Raw genomic sequence first — 19,622 nt, forward strand, 5'->3', positions numbered from 1 at the left:
TTCTAGGAGTTTTACAGTAGTGGTTCTTTTCTTATATTTAGGACTTTGATCCATTTTGAGTTAATTTTTGTGTAGGGTATGAGATAGGGGTCCCCTTTTATTCTTTTGGTTATGGATATCCAGTTCTCCCAACATTGAAGAGACCTCAGTTGAGTGGGTCTGGGAGCCTTGTCAAAAATCAATTGACTATAGATCTAAGGGTCTATTTCTGCACTCTCAATTTGATTCTATTGATCAGTATGTCTATCTTTATGCCAGTACCATGCCGTTTTGACCACTGTGGCTTTATAATATGCTTTAAAGTCAGGAAGTGTGATACCTCCCACTTCATTCTTCTTTTTCAAAATATTTTTAGCTATTCAAGGCCCTTTATCCTTCCAAATAAAATTGATAATTAGCTTTTACATTTCTGCAAAGTAGTGTATTGGAATTTTGATTGGTATTGCATTGAACATTTGGTTAGAATTGACTTCTTTAGACTTCCAATCTATGAACACATAATGTCTTTTGATTTAGTCAGGTATTCTTTGATTACTTTTAGCAATGTTTTTCAGTTTTCTGTGGACAAGTCCTTTAGACCCTTGGCTAAGTTTATTCCTACATATTTGATTCTTTTAGTTACTATTGTAAATGGAGCTTTTTCTTGATTACCTCCTTGGATAGCTCATTACTAGTATATAGAAATATTATTGATTTTTTTTATTTTTTATTGTGAAATATAACACATATATAGAAAAAGTGATAACTTTCAGAGTACAATTTAACAAATAGTTAGAGAGCAAATTTCAAAGAATGTAATGGGTTACAGTTCCACAATTTCACTTATTTCCTTATTGTGAAATATACCATATATGCAGAGAGGTATGACTTCCAAACTGCGATTTAACAAGTAGTCATATAGCAAATTTCGAAGAATGTTATAGATTACAGTTCCGCAGTTTCAGTTATTTCCTTATTGTGAAATATAACATATATACAGAAAGGTGATAACTTTCAAAGTACTATTTAATGAGTAACTATAGAGCAAATTTCAAAGAATGTTATGGGTTACAGTTCCACCATTTCAGTTATTTCCTTCTCGCTATTCTAATACCCTACATCTAAAATATATACATATATTTATATAAAGATTCAGTACTCATAATCCTTTGTTAAATTCTATCTTTTTTTGCTGCCTCTTCCTCTTGTTTAGTCACTTTCTTGATCTTCAGAGATGTCTAGGCAGTGACTACCCTAACTTGTTCATATTGAAAAGGGGTTTTGACATTGTGGGGAAGGGGGCTGAATCTGTTGATGTCCTTGAAGATGCTACTGACTCTGGGTTTGGGGACTTACCTGGCATAGGAGTACTCTGAATGATTTAAGTTCCTGAAAAATAAACTTAGTGAAACTTTTGTAGAGCCTCAAATAGGGATCTAGGTATTTCAGGACTACTGTTGATTAGGGCTTGGCATACTGTGGCCATTTGGGATATCTAGCTGGAGTTTGCATAAGAGTAAACTCTGGGATAGCTTCTCAAGTCTATTTGAAGTCTCTTAGCCACTGTAACCTTATTCTTTTACCTTTCTTTCCCCCTATTGGTCAAGAAGGCATTCTCAGTCCCTTGAAGGTTGGGCCAGGCTTGTTCCTGGGAGCCATCTCCTATGTCACCAGGGAGATTCACTTCCCTGGGAGCCATGTTCCAGATGGGGGAAGTTAATGAATTTATTTGCAGAGTTGGGCTTATAGAGAGAAAGGTCACATCTGAACAACAAAAGAAGTTCTCTGAAAGTGCCTCTTAGGCATAATTATAGGTAGGCTCAGCCTCCCTTTTACAGCCATAAGTTTCACAAGAGCAAGCCTCAAGATTGAGGGTTTGACTTATTAATTAGGGGGTTCCTAATTTCACATAGCATATTTTCTGTTCAAGATAAACAATAAATATCTCACATTATTTCACTTAGTTTTACAATCAGCATCACTCTCAATTTTAAACAATTATCATAACACAAAACAACCCAAAGCCCTTAACAGCCCCTAATTATTTATCACTAGTATTAGTGTGTTACTGGTAAGCTATTCCTATTAAATATAGTCTATAATATGAAATGGGTAGTTTTTTCCATGTACTGTTCTGTTGTTAACTCTTTGTACCAGTGTCATACCTTAGAAGTATATCATGTAAGCACTTATTTATATTTGTAGTGCTAATCTGTGGGATACATGCTTTTACACAACATCTTTCAATCACATTCACTGATTGAATGTGATCAGTGACACTGATACTTATAATCCCATTAACAAACCATCATCATCCTTGTCCATTCCCATACCCTTAAGTTCAATCTCGTTAATAGGTCTGTACAAATTAGGTAATCATTCCCCCTTCTCTAGTTGCTGTCTATTTCTAGGTCCCCTATATTCTACATTATAAGACCCTGATTTTACATTGTTCAGGGAGTTCATATTAGTGATAACATACAATATCTCTCCTTTTGTATCTGACTTAATTCACTCAGCATTATGTCTTCAAGGTCCATATTGTCATATATTTCAGTACCTCATTCCTTACTGCTGCATAGAATTCCATCATATGTATATACCACATTTTGTTTATCTACTTGTCTGTTGAAGGACACTGGATTGTTTCCATCTCTCAGCAATTGTGAACAATGCCTCTGTGAACATCAGTGTGCAAATGTCTGTTCATGTCACTGCTTTCAGATCTTCTGGGTATATATCAAGAAGTGGAATTGCTGGATAGCAGAGTAACTTGATATCTAATTTTCTGAGGAACCACCAAACTATCTTCCCTGGTGGCTGTACCATTATAAATTCCCACAAGCAATGAACAAGAGTTCTAATTTCTCCACATCCTCTCCAGCGTTTGTAGTCTCCTGTTTGTTTTATGACAGCCATTCTTGTAGGTGTGAGGCGATGTCTCAGTGTGGTTTTGATTTGTATTTGCATGATAGCTAGTGAAGATGAACATTTTTTCATGTGTTTTTTAGTCATTTGTATTTGCTCTTCGGAAAAATGTCTTTTCATGTCTTTTGCCTAATTTATAATTGGGCTGTTTTTACTATTGTAGTTAAGTTGTAGAATTTCTTTTATATATGCTGGATATCAGTATCATCAGATATATGGTTTCCAAATATTTTCTCCCATTGAGTTGGCTGCCTCTTCACGTTTTTGACAAAGTCCTTTGAGGCACAGAAGCTTTTGATTCTGAGGAGTTCCTGTTTATCTACTGTGGTGGTTTGTATATAATATGCCCCCCAGAAAAAGCCATGTTCTTTAATGCAATCTTGTGGGGGCAGATGTATTTGTGTTCATTAGGTTGGAATCCTTTGATTGAGTGTTTCCGTGGAAATGTGACCCATCCAACTGTAGGTGATAACTCTGATTTAATGTTTCCATGGAGATTTGGCCCCACCCATTCAGGGTGAGTCTTAATTGGATCACTGGAATACTTTAAAAAGAGCTGCACAGGCCCAGATGGCACTGCAACTGAGAGACACATTTTGAAGATGGCTGTTGGAAGCTAACACCGACATTTTGGAGAAAGCCATTTTGAAACACAACCTGGGAGCAAGCAGATACCAGTCAAGTGCCTTCCCAGCTAACAGAGGTTTGCCAGATACCAATGGCCTTTCTTCAGTGAAGGTACCCTTTGTTGATGCCTTACCTTGGACACTTTATGGCCTTAAGACTGTAACTGTGTAAACAAATAAACCCCCTTTATAAAAGCCAATCCATTTTTGGAATTTAGCAAATGAGCAGCATTAGCAAACCAGAATATCTACTTTTTCTTTTGTTGCTTGTACTTTGGGTGTAAGGTCTAAGAAGTTAACTCCTATTAGTAGGACTTGAGATGTTTCCCAATGTTTTACAGTACTGTCCCTTATATTGAGGTCTTTGATCCACTTTGAGTTAATTTTGATATAGGGTGTGAAGTAGGGTCCTCTTTCATTCCTTTGGTAATGGATATCCAGTTTTCCCAGCCCCATTTGGAGAAGAGTCTATTCTCTCCCAATTCAGTGGATTTGGCAGCCTTATCAATGGATGATGGTGTCTAGAACACCTCTATCAGCTGGGAAGGCATGTGGCTAGCATCTGCTGGTCCTTTGCTCCTGGGTTATGTTTCAAAATAGCTTTCTCCAAAATGTCTCTGGGCATCTGTTTTAGCTCCTGTCTCTAAGCTCCTGTGCATCCTTGCTTCTTTCTCCCAGGACATTTTTCTCTAAGCATCTGGGGGTTCTCTCTCAGCTTCTCTGTGGCAGACTCTGGGCTTCATCTGTTAGCTTAGTATCTCCATACACCCTTCTGTCTGTATTTTCAAGCATCTCCATTGGCTCCTCTCACTCTTAAGCACTCCAGTGAACTAATCAAGACCCTCCCTGAATGGGCAGAGCCACATCGCCATAGAAATAATCTAATCAAAATGTCTCACCCACAGTTGGGTAAGTCACATCTCCACGGAAACAATCAATAGTTTAATCCCTAATCAAAATATTAATCAGTCTGCCCCCACAAGATGCATTAAATAACCTGGCTTTTCTGGGAGCATAATATATCCAAACCAGCACATTCCACCCCCTGAATGTCAAAAAGACATGTTCTTTCCAAATTCAAAAATACATTCATTCCATCGCAATATAGACAAGTAAGTACAAAGTCCTAACATTCTCCTCTGGCTGTGGACCTGTGAAACTCCAAACAAGTTATCTGCTGCCAATATACAAAGGAGGGGCAGTCATACGATAAACATTCCCATTGCCATAGGGATAAATTCAAGGAAAACCAGGCTCACTGGACTGAATCAGTTCTGAAAACCCACAGGACAAACTTCATTAGATTTCAGTCTGAGAGTCATTTATAGAATGACATTTTATCCTTGGAGCTTGAGAAAGCAGTAGTCCTACCCTTTCCAAGGACCTTTGCAGCAGCCCTTTTCTCTCCAAATGCTGGGGTGAGTGTTCCAACATATCCACCCACTGGGAAGACCACCTTCTTAGCCCCACCCTCATCAAGCATTGGGGTGCCACCCAGACTCTGCATCTCCAGAGCAAAGGCTCTCCCCTCTTTGGACAGTGGGATGGTGGCCAGGCTCTCCCCAATCCCCAGGGAATGTGCTTCACCCTCTCTGAGGCCTGGGTTGGTAGCATTCTTCCTAAGCATCAAGGCAGAATGCCTGCCTTCTGCCTCTGGGGCAAACTCATCCTTTCTATGTGTATGCGTTGCTCTGCTCTCCTTGCTTGAGATTTCTTGGCTTCAGACCTTGGTTCCCATGGTTCTGCCTTTGAAGTCATCTTTCCTTCAGTTTGTCCCTTTTCTGTCCATTTTAGTCCAAACTGGCAGTGGTTCCATTTATACAGATCTAGCAAAAAAAGAAGTATAAATATATATATATATATATGTTGGCTTAGCATGCAGCATACAGGGGTCAAAATCCATGGCTTTTGTGGAGGACATAATATATCTAAACTGGCACACTGACTTTTGTGCATTAATGTTGTATCCTGCCACTCTGCTAAATTTGTCTGCTAGCTCAAGTAGTTTCGTAACTGATTTCTCAGGATTTTCCAAATATAAGATCATATAATCTTCAAATAATGACATATTTACTTCTTCTTTGCCAATGTGTATGCCTTTTATTTCTTTGTCTTGTTGAATTACTCTGGCTGTATCTTCTAGCACTATGTTGAATAATAGTGGTGACAGTGGACATCCTTGTCTAATTCCCAATCTTAGGGGGAAGGGTTTAAGTCTCTCACTCGTGAGTTCTATGCTGGCTGTGGGTTTGTCATATATTCCTTTTATCATATTAGGAAGTTTCCTTCAATTCCTACCTTTTGAATTGTTTTTCTCTAAAAGAGATGCTGAATTTTGTTGAATGCTTTTTCAGCATCTATTGAGATGATCATTTGATTTTTCCCTCTTGATTTGTTAATGTGTTGTATTTCATTGATTGATTTTCTTATGTTGATCCACCCTTGGCATGCCTGGAATGAACCCTACTTGGTTGTGGTGTATAATTCTTTCAATGTGCCTTTGGTTCAATTTGCAAGTATTTTGTTGAGAATTATTGCATTTATATTCATTAGGAAGATTGGCCTGTAGTTTTACTTTCTGGTAGTATATTTATCTGATTTTGGTATTAGGGCGATGTTAACTTCATAAAATGAGTTAGGTCATGTTCCTTTTTCTTCAATTTTTTGAGATTTTGAACAATTGTGTCAGTTCTTTTTGGAGAAGTTGGTAAAATTCCCCTGCAAAGCCATCTGGCCCTTTGGTTTTATTTGTAAGATTTTTGATGACTGATTGGCTGTCTTGTGATTGGTTTGTAGAGGTCTTCTGTTTCTTCTTAGGTCAGTCTAGGTTGTTCATGTGTTTCCAGGAAATTGTCCATTTCCTTTAACTTATTTAGTTTGTTGGCATACAGTTGTTCATAGTATCTTCATGATTATATTAATTTCTTCAGGATGCATAGTAATGATGCCACTCTCATTCCTTATTTTGTTTATTTGGGTCTTCTCTCTTTTTTACTCTGTCAGTCTATCTAAGGGTTCGTTAATCTTTTTGGTCTTTCTGAAGAACCAACTTTTGGTATTATTCATTCTCTCTTTTTTTTTTTTTTTTTTTTTTGTTCTCCATATCATTTATTTTTGCTTTAATCTTTGTCATTTCTTTTCTTCTACTTCCTTTAGGAATAGTTTGCTGAGCAAACTCTAGCTTTTTCAGTTGTTCAGTTATGTCTTTGGTTTTAGCTCTTTCTTCCTTTTTAATGTATGCATTTAGAACTATAAATTTCTCTCTCAGCACCATTTTCACTGAATCCTGTAGGTTTTGATATGTTGTGTTCTAATTTTGATTTTTTTCTAGATATTTAACAATTTTTCTTGCAGTTTTTCTTTGACCCAATTTTTCTTTGTTTGGGAATGTGCTGTTTAACCTCCATATATTTGTGAAAATTCTGGTTCTTTGGAGGTTATTGATTTCTAGTTGCATTCCCTTATGATTGGAGAATGTGCTTTGAATAATTTCAATCTTTTTAAATTTATTAAGACTTGTTTTGTGCCCCAGCATATGATCTATCCTGGAGAACATTCCATGAGTGCTAGAGAAGATTGTATATCCTGGTAAGTTGGGATGTAATGATCTATATATGTCTGTTAAGTTGAATTCATTTAACACATTGTTTTGGTTCTCAATTTCCTTATTGGACCTCTTTCTGGTTGTTCTATCTATAGAAGAGACTGGTGTATTGAAATATCCCACTATTATTGTAGAAATGTTTATTGCTGCCTTTCAGTTTTGACAGTGTTTGTCTCATGTACTTTGGAGCTCCTTTATTGGGTGCATTAACATTTATGATTGTTATTTCTTCTTGGTGAATTGTTTATTTTTATTAATATATAATGTCCTTCTTTGTCTTTCATGACATCTTTGCACTTAAAGTCTATTTTGTCTGATATTAGTATAGCTACCCCTGCTTTCTTTTTGCTACAGCTTGTGTGGAATATTTTTTTCCATCTTTTCACTTTCAATCTCTTTGTGTCACTGGGTCTGAGATAAGTGTATTGATGGATCATACTTTTTGATCAATTCTGACAGTCTATATCTTTTAATTGGGGAGTTTAATCCATTCACATTCAAAGTTTTACTGTGAATCAGTTCTTGAACCAGTCATCTTGCCTTTGGTTTTTAATTGGCAGATCTATATACTCCCCTCTCTTTTTCCTTTAATTTTCTGTTACTAACACTCTTCAGTTCTGTGGCCTTCTCCAGACCTCTCTCTCCTTTCTTTCTTTCTTTCTCAGCTGGTAGAACTCCCTTTAGTATTTCTTGCAGGGCAGGTCTCTTGTTAACTAATTCTCTCAGCATTTGTCTGTGAAAATTTTAATCTCTTCTTCAATTTTGAAGGAGAGCTTTGCTGGATAAAGAATTCTTGGCTGGCCATTTTTCTCTTTCAGAATCTTAAATATGTCATACCACTGCTTTCTTGCCTCCATGATGTCCACTGAGTAGTCAGTTCTTAGCCTTATGTGGCTTCCGTTTATGTGGTTTCCCTTGTATGCTGCTTTCAGAACTTTCTCCTCTTTATCATTTGACAATCTGATTACTACGTGTCTCAAGTGGGTCTATTTGGATTTATTCAATTTGAGTTCATTGGGCTTCTTTGATTTGCATATTTATGTCATTTATAAGTGTTCTGGTTTGCTAAAGCTGCTGTTATACAAAATACCAGAAATGGAATAGTTACATAAAGGGGATTTATTAGATTACAAATTTACAGTTCTAAGGCCATAAAAGTGTCAAAACTAAGGCTTCAAAAAGAGGATACCTTTACTGAAGAAAGGCCAATGGCACCGAGAACACGTCTGTCAGCTGGAAAAGGCATGTGGCTGGTGTCTGCTGGTCCCTTTGCTCCTGGATTCTGGTTTCAAAATGGCTTTCTCAAAAAAGTCTCTGAGCTTCTGTCACTCTTAGGTTCTCTCTGTCAGCCTCTGTGCTTGTTCTCCCAAGGCATTTCTCTCTAAGCATGTGGGGTCCTCTCTTAGTTTATCCAAGGCAAACTCTGAGCTTCACTCTTAGCTTGGCATCTCCAAACATCCTTCTGTCTGCATCTCACAGACTCTCCAAGCATCTGGGTCTGTATTGGCTCCTAGCTTCTCTTGTGGGCAAACTCTGAATTACATATCTTAGCTTATCTCCAAAATGTCTCTCTCAGCTTCTCTGAGCTCCTTCTCTCTGTGAGTGCTCTTAATGGACTCCAGTGATCAAATTCAGATCCATCCTGAATGGATGGGGCAACACCTCCATGGAAATGATCTAATCAAAAGGCTCACCCTAATCAAAAACTAATGTCTGCCCCCATAAGATTGCATTAATGAACATTTTTGTGGGTGACATAATTGATCAAACCAACACAATAAGGGTTGGGAAGTTTTCCCTGATCATGTCCTCAAACACTCTTCTTTGCCCTTTATTTTTCTCCTGTGGGACACCAATGATTCTTATATTTGTTTTTTCCATGGAAGAGAAGTTTGCTTTGCCTCTCCTATTCCACCATCTTCCTGGATTGATTTTTGCATGTTGATCTTGTATCCTGCCACTTTGCTGAACTCATTTATCAGCTCAAGTAGCTTTATTTCTTTTTTTTTTTTTTTTTTTTTTTCAGGAGTATCTAAATATAAGATCATGTCTTCCGCACATAGTGACAGTTTTACTTCTTCCTTTCCAATTTGGATGCCTTTTATTTCTTTTTCTGGTGTAATTGTTCTAGCTAGAGCTTCTAGCCCAATGTTGAATAGCAGAACCAAGTTTTGGTTTTATTGATTCTCTCTACTTTTTTATTCTCCATTTCATTAATTTCTGCTCTAACCTTTGTTATTTCTTTCCTTCTGCTTGCTTTGGGGTTAGTTTGCTCTTCTTACCTCAGGTTCTCCAATTGTTCAGTTAGGTCATTGGTTTTAGCTCCTTCTTCCTTTTTAATGTAGGCATTTAGGGCTATAAATTTCCTTCTCAGCACTGCTTTCATTGCATTTCATAAGTTTTAATACATTGTGTTCTTGTTTTCATTTGTCTTGAGATATTCATTGATTTCTCTTATAATTTCTTCTTTGACCCACTAAGAGCATGTTGTTTAACCTCCATATATTGGGGTATTTTTCATTTCTCTGTTTGTTATTGATTGCTAGCTTCATTCCTTTATAGTCAGAGAAAGTGCTTTGTATAATTTCAAACTTTTAAAATTTATTAAGAACTGTTTATTTGCCCCAGAGTATGGTCTATCCTGGAGAATGCCCCATGATGACTTTGCATTGGGGGTGCAATGTTCTATATATGTATGTTACATATTGTTCATTTACCACATTATATAGGTTCTCTGTTTCTTTATTGATCCCCTGTTTAGATGTTCTATTTATTGGAGACAGTAGTGTGTTAAAATCTCCCACCATTATAGAAGATTTGTCTATGGCTCCCTTCAAGTTTGCCAGTGTTTGTTTGCCTCCTATACTTTAGGACTGTTTTTTAGGAGTATAGATAGTTAGATTATTATTTCTTCCTCTTTATTTCCCCTTTTATTAATATATAATGTCCTTCTTTATCTCTTATAACATTTTTTTTTCTTACTGATTGCATGGAATATCTTGTTTTTCCTTCCTTTCACTTTCAGTCTATTTGTATCTTTGGTTCTAAAATGAGTCTCTTGTAAACAGCTTAGAGATGGATTATATATTTTTTTAATCCATTCTGCTAATCTGTGTCTTTTTATTGGGGAGTTTAATCCATGAACATTTAAAGTTATTACTGTAAAGGCAGTTCTTTTTTTTCTTCAATTCAGTTTTATTTTGATATATTCACATACCTTACAATCATCCACTGTGTACAATCAGTTGTTCACAGTACCATTATATGGTTGTGCATTCATCACCCAAATCAATTCTTGAACATTTTCATTACTCCAAAAAAAAAAAAGAAAAGAAAAATAAGAACAGAAATACAAGTAAAGATGATTATCCAAAACATCCCACACTGTTGAACACTTTATTTTGTTTCATTTCTCTTCTCCCTTTTGGTAAAGAAGACTTCCTCAATCCCACAATGCTGGGTCCAGGCTCATCCCTGGGAGTCATGTCCCATGTAGAGGGGAGGGCAGTGAGTTTGCCTGCCCACTGGGCTTGGAGAGAGAGGCCACATTTGAGCAACAAAAGAGGTTCTCTGAGGGAAACTCTTAGGCAACATTATAAGTAGGCTTAGTAAAGGAAGTTTGTAATTCAACCACCTTATCATTTGGCTTTTATTTGTCTGGTCTATTTTTTCTCTCTCTCTTTTTATCCTTTAAGTTACCCTTACTAATACTCTTCAATTCTATAACCTCCTCCAGATCTCTCTCTTCTGTCTTTTCTTTTCAGCTGGCAGAACTCCCTTTAGTAGTTCTCATAGGACTGGTTTCTTAGAAACAAACTCTCTCAGCTTCTGTTTATCTGTGAATATTTTAAACTCTCCCTCAGTTTTCAAGGACAGCATTGCTGGGTAGAGAATTCATGGCTAGCAATTTTTCTCTTTCAGTGTCTTAAACATATCATTCCACTGCCTTCTCACCTCTTGATGTCTGATGAGAAATCAACACTTAGCCTTATTTGACTTTCCTTGTAAGTGGGAAATTGCTTTTGCTTGCTGCTTTCAGAATTTTTTCCTTCTTTTCTGTATTTGACAGTCTGATTACCATGTGTCTTGGAGTGGATCTATTCATGTCTGTTCTGTTTAGAGTACATTGGGCTTCTTGGATTTGCATATTTATATCATTTATAAGGGTTGGGAAGTTTTCAGCCATAATTTCTTTGACATTTCTTCCTGGCCCTTTTCCCTTCTCTTCTCCTTTTGGGACAACAATGATGTGTATATTTGTGTACTTTGTGTTGTCAATCAATTTCCTGCGACTCTCCTTAAATTTCTCCATTTTTTCTCCATTTTTTCTTTTGTTCTTATTCAGTTGATCTGTCTTCTAACTCCCTGATTTTTTCTTCTGCCTCTTCAAATCTGCTGGTGCATCTCTCCAGTATATTTTTAATTTCATTTGCAGTATCTTTTACTTCCATAATGTCTGTTATTTTTGTCTTCTTTCAAATTCTTCTTTATTCTATTCTAGTGTCTCCTTAATATCCTTTATCTCTTTATACACATTGTCCTTCATTGAATTTATTCAGGAGATTTATTTTAAAACTAATCTTTTACAATGAAAAATCACTTATTTGAAACTGCAGAGAGTTGGTAGATTATGTATGTCATTAAGAATTACTTCTGGGCTCTACAAAACAATTTTATTGGTGGTATTTTTGTGTAAGGAGAAGAGAAATGTTTACTGCATATAATGGTCAGGTTTCAGGAGACATCATTTAACAGTAAAGTTTTTATATCATGAGGAAAAAACAAGTTTAAATATTAGCTATTTTAAAAATGCTACCTAAACTATAATGACATTTATTAAATACATATTCTTCCCCAACTCCATTCTAAAATCTATAAATTATGTCAAATGAAGCTATGGAAGTTAAAATTTAACCAAGAAGGGAAATCAGTCTAGCTTTAAAGTTTCTAATATCCACTAAGTTACCACCTTTTCCTTCTTACCATGAAAAACCTTCTTTTATATAAATATAAATTGTACCCAGAACATCTCATTTTCTGATGATGCAGCATTACTGTATTTATATTAAAACCCCATTCCTTATCAAATCTTTATTTCTCTTCTGCTGTCCCAGCCTCTGAGTACATCTGGCAGAACATTGCATTAGGGTGGCAGACAAAAGCATCCATTTCACGTCCCAATTTTGCTAACTGTTACAATGAAGATATACAAGTATACAAGGATAATGGTCTTTTAACATATCTGGCAATTTGGAATTGTTCTCTTGAAGATGTTGAGAACATCTCACTGGTATTAAAAACCTCAGCTCTTTAAATGTAGAATTTATTTCATCAAACTGCATCTTCTTTTTCACAGTTTGCAAGTATGACATAGTAGAAACATTATATTTAATTAAGCAACTCACTCTAGTTTCTTTATTGAAGGTTTTAGCATCACTGATGGGCTCTTTTGTTTTGTCCTCTTGTTCTTTTTCACAATCTTGAAATATTACATTTCCAGGTTGTTTATTTTCCATTCCTAGTTTTCCTGGCTCTAGGTTAACACCTGCATTATCAGTGTTGACTTCTTGGATTTGTTCTGTGGCTGAACAAGCCTTGGTCTTTTCTCCCAAAATTAAGTTTTTCTTTATTCTCTAGTGTTAGAATATCTACAATTGCACATTACATCTCAATAGGCTGAGCCTCTGCCCAAATGGCTTTCTCATAGATTGTGATAATATTTTCAATAGAACTTTTGGTTGGTTCAAGACATACAAGGCATATCCAATATTTTACAAGTTTTTTGGCACCCAGAACATTTTTAATCAGGTCATTCACTGTGGTCAATATTTCTTCTTTGGGGCATCCCTCGTTAATCAGGTTCAGGCATTCAGAAAATATCTTGTTTACTTTTTCAATAAATGGTCTCTGCTCATCTTCTGCCATGGTAGTCCAGAAAGATCCAACAGGGTCTCTTCATTTTCCTTAGGTTCTAGCTGGGTAAGTACAGAGCTAGGAGACCTTTTCAGCACTCTTCCTTTTCCAGCTTTCCACTTGGTCAGATGTATTTTTCTCTCCTCTGCAGTTTCTTTAGGCTGAGCTGACCTAACAAATGTTGTTTGGGCTGCAGTATGTCTTTGCTGGTCAATGGTTTTGGACTTTTCTATCAGTTTGGTATTAAACGATGAAGCTGGCCTGGTTATAATTTCAGAAGCCAGGTTTCTTGATGATGTCTCATTTCTTTTTGTGCCTTGAGAAGAACTGCTTTTGACAGTAGATTAATCTGTTTTTAACTGTAGTAATCTCTTTCCAGCAAGCCCTTTCTGGATTGTAACACTGGCACAAGTTCTACTGATGCCCTGTTTCACCCTGTCCTGGCTATTATTGTGGTGACTTCTAATAGGAGGTCACACAAACTGCCTGTCCTGACATGTAGTGCTCATAAATTTTCTGGTAGTGCTGTTTGAGGTGCTATTACTTTTCACTGTTACACTGCTGGTGTTTACAGGCAGTGGCTTCAGAGACAGTAGTGAAAAGTTTCTGGGTTGTGGCAAAACTTTCATCTTTGACTTGTAGAGGTTTCTAAATGAATTAACCTTAGACTGAACAATTTGGCCATGATAAGATCCAAGCACAGGTTTCTTGGGAATGTTAGTAACACCTTGCTTTGGTTTTTCTGTAGTTATTTGGTTTTCTTTACTATTATTTTAAGTGAAATCCCTGGCTAAATGTTCTACATTGACTTTGGGGGTCATCTTTAATTGGTAACAACTGAATAGTTTTGTTATTATCTTCCAAATTATGTATATTGAATACTATTTTTGAATTGGTTAACTCATTAGAAAGTTTTAAAGGAATACAATTTTTTCCCATCCTTATATTATTTTTGCTCTCTGTAGGTCTGTTGGCATTTTCTTTATCAGCCATATTCATTTTAGCTTCAGAACTTTTGTCCCTTCTTTGACCTGGTGTTCAGATATCATCATTCTCCAGTCTCTATTACTGGATTATATCTGATCTTCCTCTTTGTACACAAAATGTGTCTTTCTTTCTAAAATAAGTTCCTTGAGGTTTTGTCTTCTTTGCTCTTGGAACACTGGCTGGGTCTTCTGACTGGGTGGCAGCTGCAAGTCAAGGGGCACAGCTTGGAGGCTCATTGAAGGCCTGAGTCAGACTCTGCAGAGTCACCCACAGCCCACAGCCACCTGCCAGGGCCTCAAGTGCATGCTGGCAGCAGCCTGGGCTATTTCTTCTTGAGCTTTATTATGCTTTGTGACTTTTTGCTGATATCTGGTCATCTGATTGTCTTGATGGGTGTATTCTGAAGGTCTCTTTCTATCTCTTCTCTAGGATTTAGTTGTTGCCTGGGTTTGTATTAGGACACTGCTTTGACAGTTGGGTTGTAGGTATTTCTCAGCCAAAACAGGGATGGATAACCATTATGGGGGTGTAGACCACCTCCAATGGGCCTGGGATAGGGGCTGGAGAGGTTCTGAAAAACTCTATAATTTTCCCTTGCATTTCCAACTGCCCAGCATATGGTGCTCTTCATGACTTAATTGTCTTCAGAAGTTGTCCTGGATCCCAACAGCATCTGACTGGGCAAAACTGGAACTGTAGGATTCCTTTGCTTTCACTTTGCTAATGAAAATCTGGCTTAGTGTGGGACTCTTTCCCCCACTGTACATGAGGTGGAGGACTCCCCTGGCTGCCCCTGTCTGCAGCAGTCCCCTAGGCAAGGATTAGGCCACCTACTGTCTTTTCCCTTATGTGTGGGGGATGGGCACCAGTTGTTATAGTCTCTGTCCATGTTTTATCAGACTCTTCTCCCTCACTGACTTGGGCCTTGAAATATCCTTCCCTTGCCCTGCATCCCCAAACAGTTGATTTGAGCAGTTTCTGCCTAGCTACATGCTTTGGGAAAAGATTCTTCTTTTCCCTCCCTATTCCTTCATTTTGGAAGCTCCTCCTTGTTGCCCTTTTATATTCCATCCTTTCCAGCAGCTTAAGTCCTGTCATGGGTCCCTGTGGACTTGAGTCTCTGTGTCTGGATATAGGTGGGAATCTGTGTCACTGATGTGAGAGATTCTATAGTCTATATTCCCACTGGGAGGTGGGAAGGATCCCAGATGCTGCCCTGAGCATGTCCCAATACGCGTGGGCCAAGTGAGGGGGAGAGGATGGGATTAGCCAGTCTGAGATGGAAGTTTCCTTCCTATATTTTTCTCTTTCTTCAATTTAGCATTTGTGGGATCCTTCTCCAGTCTTGACCCTCTTCCAGAGTTCTGAACAAGTGAGAACTGCCATTTTCTTTGCTGAATCTCTGGGAAGAGGTATCCAGTAGCTGTTTATGTCAACATGTTGATCTAAAAGATTATTTTATAATGATAGATAAGACTTACTAAACCCAAAATGAGTTAATGTCTATACTAAAAAGAATGATAAATAGATTCCTCAATTAGCATTCCCATTTTATTTGTATACTTTGAAGCTAAATAACTTAATAATTTCTCAGAGAAACCATCCATCTGAAGCAATAAATAGTACATAAACACATTGTAGAATTTATCCTTTTACTATGAATTTTAAGTCTAAGTAATGCAAATGAACATGAAAGTTCAGTATACTATTCTTTACTACTGGGCATTAATTATTCTAGTTTTGGAAAAAATAATCATAATTCAACAAGAAAATGTTGAATTTTACAAAAGAAGTGATTACTGATCTTCCTATCTCTTGACAGGATTATGTCTAATTGGGCTTTTGATTTTTAAAGCATATTCTCATATTCATGTTTTACCCTACTTCAGAATAGATTTAAGACAATATATACATATACATATGCATCTATATTTATATACATGCATATATAAAACTTAAAGTCAGAATGTTAAAATAGAAAGTAAATATGACATTTAGAGCAAAGAGGATAAAATAAATTAGGAAAGAAAGGATAAAGCTAGGGATGAGATTAACAATTGTAGTAGGTTGAATGGTGACCCCCAAAACATATGTCCATGTCTTAACCCCTGGAACCATGAAATTAGTCTTTATTTGAAAAAAGGGTATTTTCAGTTATAATTAAGATATGGATGTTGAGATGAGATAATCCCAGGTTGTCCAGGTGGGTCCTAAATCCAATGGCAGGTGTCCTTATGAGACAGAAGAAGAGAAGATACAGACACTCAAAACAGGAAGCGGTGTGAAAATGGAGACAGATATTGGAGTGATGCAAGCACAAGCCAAGGAATGCCAAAAGCCACCAGAAGCTGGAAGATGCAAGGAAGAATTCTTCCACAGAGTCTTTGAAGGATGCACAGCCCTACTGACACCTTGGTTTTCAATGCCTTACCTGTATAACTACAAGAGAATAAACTTATATTGTTTTAAGCCACCCAGATTGTGGTAATTTGTTACAGTAGTGCCAGGAAACTAACACAATAAATAAACACCTTCAGGTAGGAATTCTATTGAGGCCCCCCTCCCCCAGTGATGAACTCAATTCTCCAAATGCAGGATGGGCATCCAGGGGGTATAAACCTATATGGGGAATCATTTGAGGATCACTTTGAATGCACAAATTTTCTTTGACTTTCCCCAGAGTAAATCTTTTAAAAGATATTGGGTAGAATAACTTAACATTTTCTCTTCTCCCCTACTCCACTTCTATTGGATTACACAGATTGACAGTCCATCTTTTGAAGATTCAAATAATGGTCAATTGAGCCCTGAGGAAGTGAGATCAATCAAACACTCTGATGGACTACCATGGGTATAATATCAGTTCCTTTGTCAATGATTTTAAATAGACAAGCTTGATTTATATTGTCCCAGGTTTATAATTTTTAATTCTAGAGATGTGCTTGCCTTGGAAGAGAAGGATTTTGAATATTCAGAAATGTCAGCTACCATAGTTTTCAGTGAACTACAATAGAAAATATGCCAAAATATGTGAAATTATTTTGAATGGCTCTCCATCTGCTCTATTTGCCTATTGATTTAGTTCTTGGGAGGTAATTACAACTCATATTCATAGAAACTACCTGCCACTGAATTAATTAAGGATGGGCACATGAGATAAAATATGTCAGCATCTTTGAGACAGTTGAATTGGGCCAATCAATAAGCAAAGATTGGAATATGCTATTATTTAATAATAGTTATTTCTTTCTATATGACCTCAAAAGAAGTTAGAAGCACTTTGTCTTTCTAAATCAAGGGTTCTTATTTTTTTATTTTTTTTTTGGTGCTATGGGCGTTTGGCAGTCTGATGACACTCTTCCTCAGAAATAAAGACTTTAATTAAAATATATATGATTACAAAGGAACAATTATATTGACATATGGTCATCAAAAAGTTTTAAAACAAGAGAGGGATCTAAGATGGCAGCATAGAGAAGAGTGGAATCTAGTTAGTCCCCCTGGAACAACTAATAAAAAACCAGGAACAGCTAGTAAATAATCTGGAATAACTGCAGGGGGACAAACGTGACCATCCACTCATCATACACCAACCTGAATTGGGAGGAATGCCTGAGATCACAACATAAAATCTGTAAGTAAAAACTGTGGATCCAAGCCAGGAGCCCCCTCCCCCCACAGCCCGAGCAGCAAAGCCTCATGGTGCTAGAGAGCAGCTCTCTCCAAGCAAGTGAATACAGCTCAGCTGAGCTCCAACTGGGGTTTTAATTAACAAATGTGGACTGCTCGATACAAGCTATAAATCCCCAACAAGCAGACAGAGGTTTGGGTGACAGCTGACCTTGGAGAGCTGGAGGATGAGTGCAGACTGGCCCTTAAGGGGGCTTTCTCTCCCTGTTTCAGCTCAGTGGAGAAAGCCTCAACCATTTTCAGTTCCCAGTGCTCTGACCTAGACAAGGATGGAGATAGCACAGGTAGAGAGAAACCATTGAAATGCTATTGACCTCTTCCTAGGGGTCTATCTTCTCTAAGAGGAAAGGGGTGGGGCCCCACTCTACTACCTGACTTCCATTCAGAACCAGACCCCAGAGCCTGGGGGAAAACAGCCACAGGTCACACCCCCTTACACCAGTCTGGAATTACAGGCTGACAGGCACCACCTGCTGGGCAGAAAAGCACAGTGACCTGAGGCATCGCAGGGCATACCAATTTTCTACGACACACCCCCAGGGAAACCAGATACTGAATACTTCTTCCCTCTGGGACCTGAGCCCATTCTGGTCTGGGGAAACCTGATTGGGGTAACCAAGGAAACCATGCCTAGACAAAAGAAAGCTACAACCAAAAGTAAGAAAAATGAAGTTATGGCCAAGTCAAAAGAACAAACTTACACTTCAACTGAGATACAGGAATTTAAACAACTCATACTAAGCCAATTCAAAAAGTTTAGGGAAGATGTGGTGAAAGAGCTGAACCATATAATGAAAACACTGGGTGTACATAAGGTAGAAATTGTAAGTTCAAAAAACCAACTGGCAGAATCTATGGAAACGAAAGGGACAGCACAAGAGATGAAAGACACAATGGAGACATACAACAGCAGATTTCAAGAGGCAGAAGACAACACTCAGGAACTGGATGACAAGGCACCTGAAACCCTACACACAAAAGAACAGATAGAGAAAAGTATGGAAAAATAAGAGCAACATCTCTGGGAACTTAAAGACAAAATGAAAAGCAAGAATGTATGTGTCATTGGTGTCCCAGAAAGAGAAGAGAAGGGAAAAGTGGCAGAAGCAATAATAGAGGAAATAATCGATGAAAATTTCTTGTCTCTTATGAAAGACATAAAGTTACGCATCCAAGAAGTGCAGCATACCCCCAATTGAATAGATCAGAATAGGCCTACACCAAGACACTTAATAATTGGATCATCAAATGTTAAAGGTAAAAAGAGAATACCTAAAACAGCAAGAGAAAAGTGATCCATCACATACAAAGAAAGCTTGATAATACTATGTGTGGATTTCTCAATGGAAACCATGGAGGCAAGAAGGAAGTGGGGTGATATTTTTAAGATACTGAAAGAGAAAAACCACCAACCAAGAATCCTATATCTGGCAAAACTATCCTTCAAGTATGAGGGAGAGCTTAAAATATTCTCTGACAAACAGACAATGACAAGATACCTGCTCTACAGGAAACACTAAAGGAAGCACTGCAGACAGAAAGGAAAAGACAGGAATGAGAGGTTTGGAAAACAATTTTGGGAGATAGTAGCACAGCAATGTAAGTACAGTGAACAAAGATGACTGTGAATATCAGTGAAAGAGGAAGGCTGGGACCATGTGGGACACCAGAACAAAAGAATGATAAAGACTGGAACTGTGTAACTCAGGGAAACCTAGGGTGCTCAATGATTGTAATAAAAGATACAAATATGTTTTTACATGAGGTAGAACAAATGAATGTCAACATTGCAAGGAATTAAAAATAGGGTGGGATTGGGGGAAAATATAATCAAAGCAAACTAGAGACTATAATTAACAGAAACATTGTATTACGCTTCCTTTAATATAACAAAG

General features: G+C 37.4%; 1 protein-coding gene and 1 pseudogene across 2 annotated transcripts in view; one reads left to right on the top strand and one right to left on the bottom strand.

Moving 5' to 3' along the window:
- The window catches only part of GRM8 (glutamate metabotropic receptor 8), an 896,233-nt gene that overhangs the window by 825,489 nt on the left and 51,122 nt on the right, over positions 1–19,622 (top strand). The window lies entirely within an intron of this gene.
- On the bottom strand, positions 12,229–14,273 carry LOC119534752 (annotated as a pseudogene).

This window comes from Choloepus didactylus, chromosome 5, assembly GCF_015220235.1.
Source record: "Choloepus didactylus isolate mChoDid1 chromosome 5, mChoDid1.pri, whole genome shotgun sequence".
NCBI lineage: Eukaryota > Metazoa > Chordata > Mammalia > Pilosa > Megalonychidae > Choloepus > Choloepus didactylus.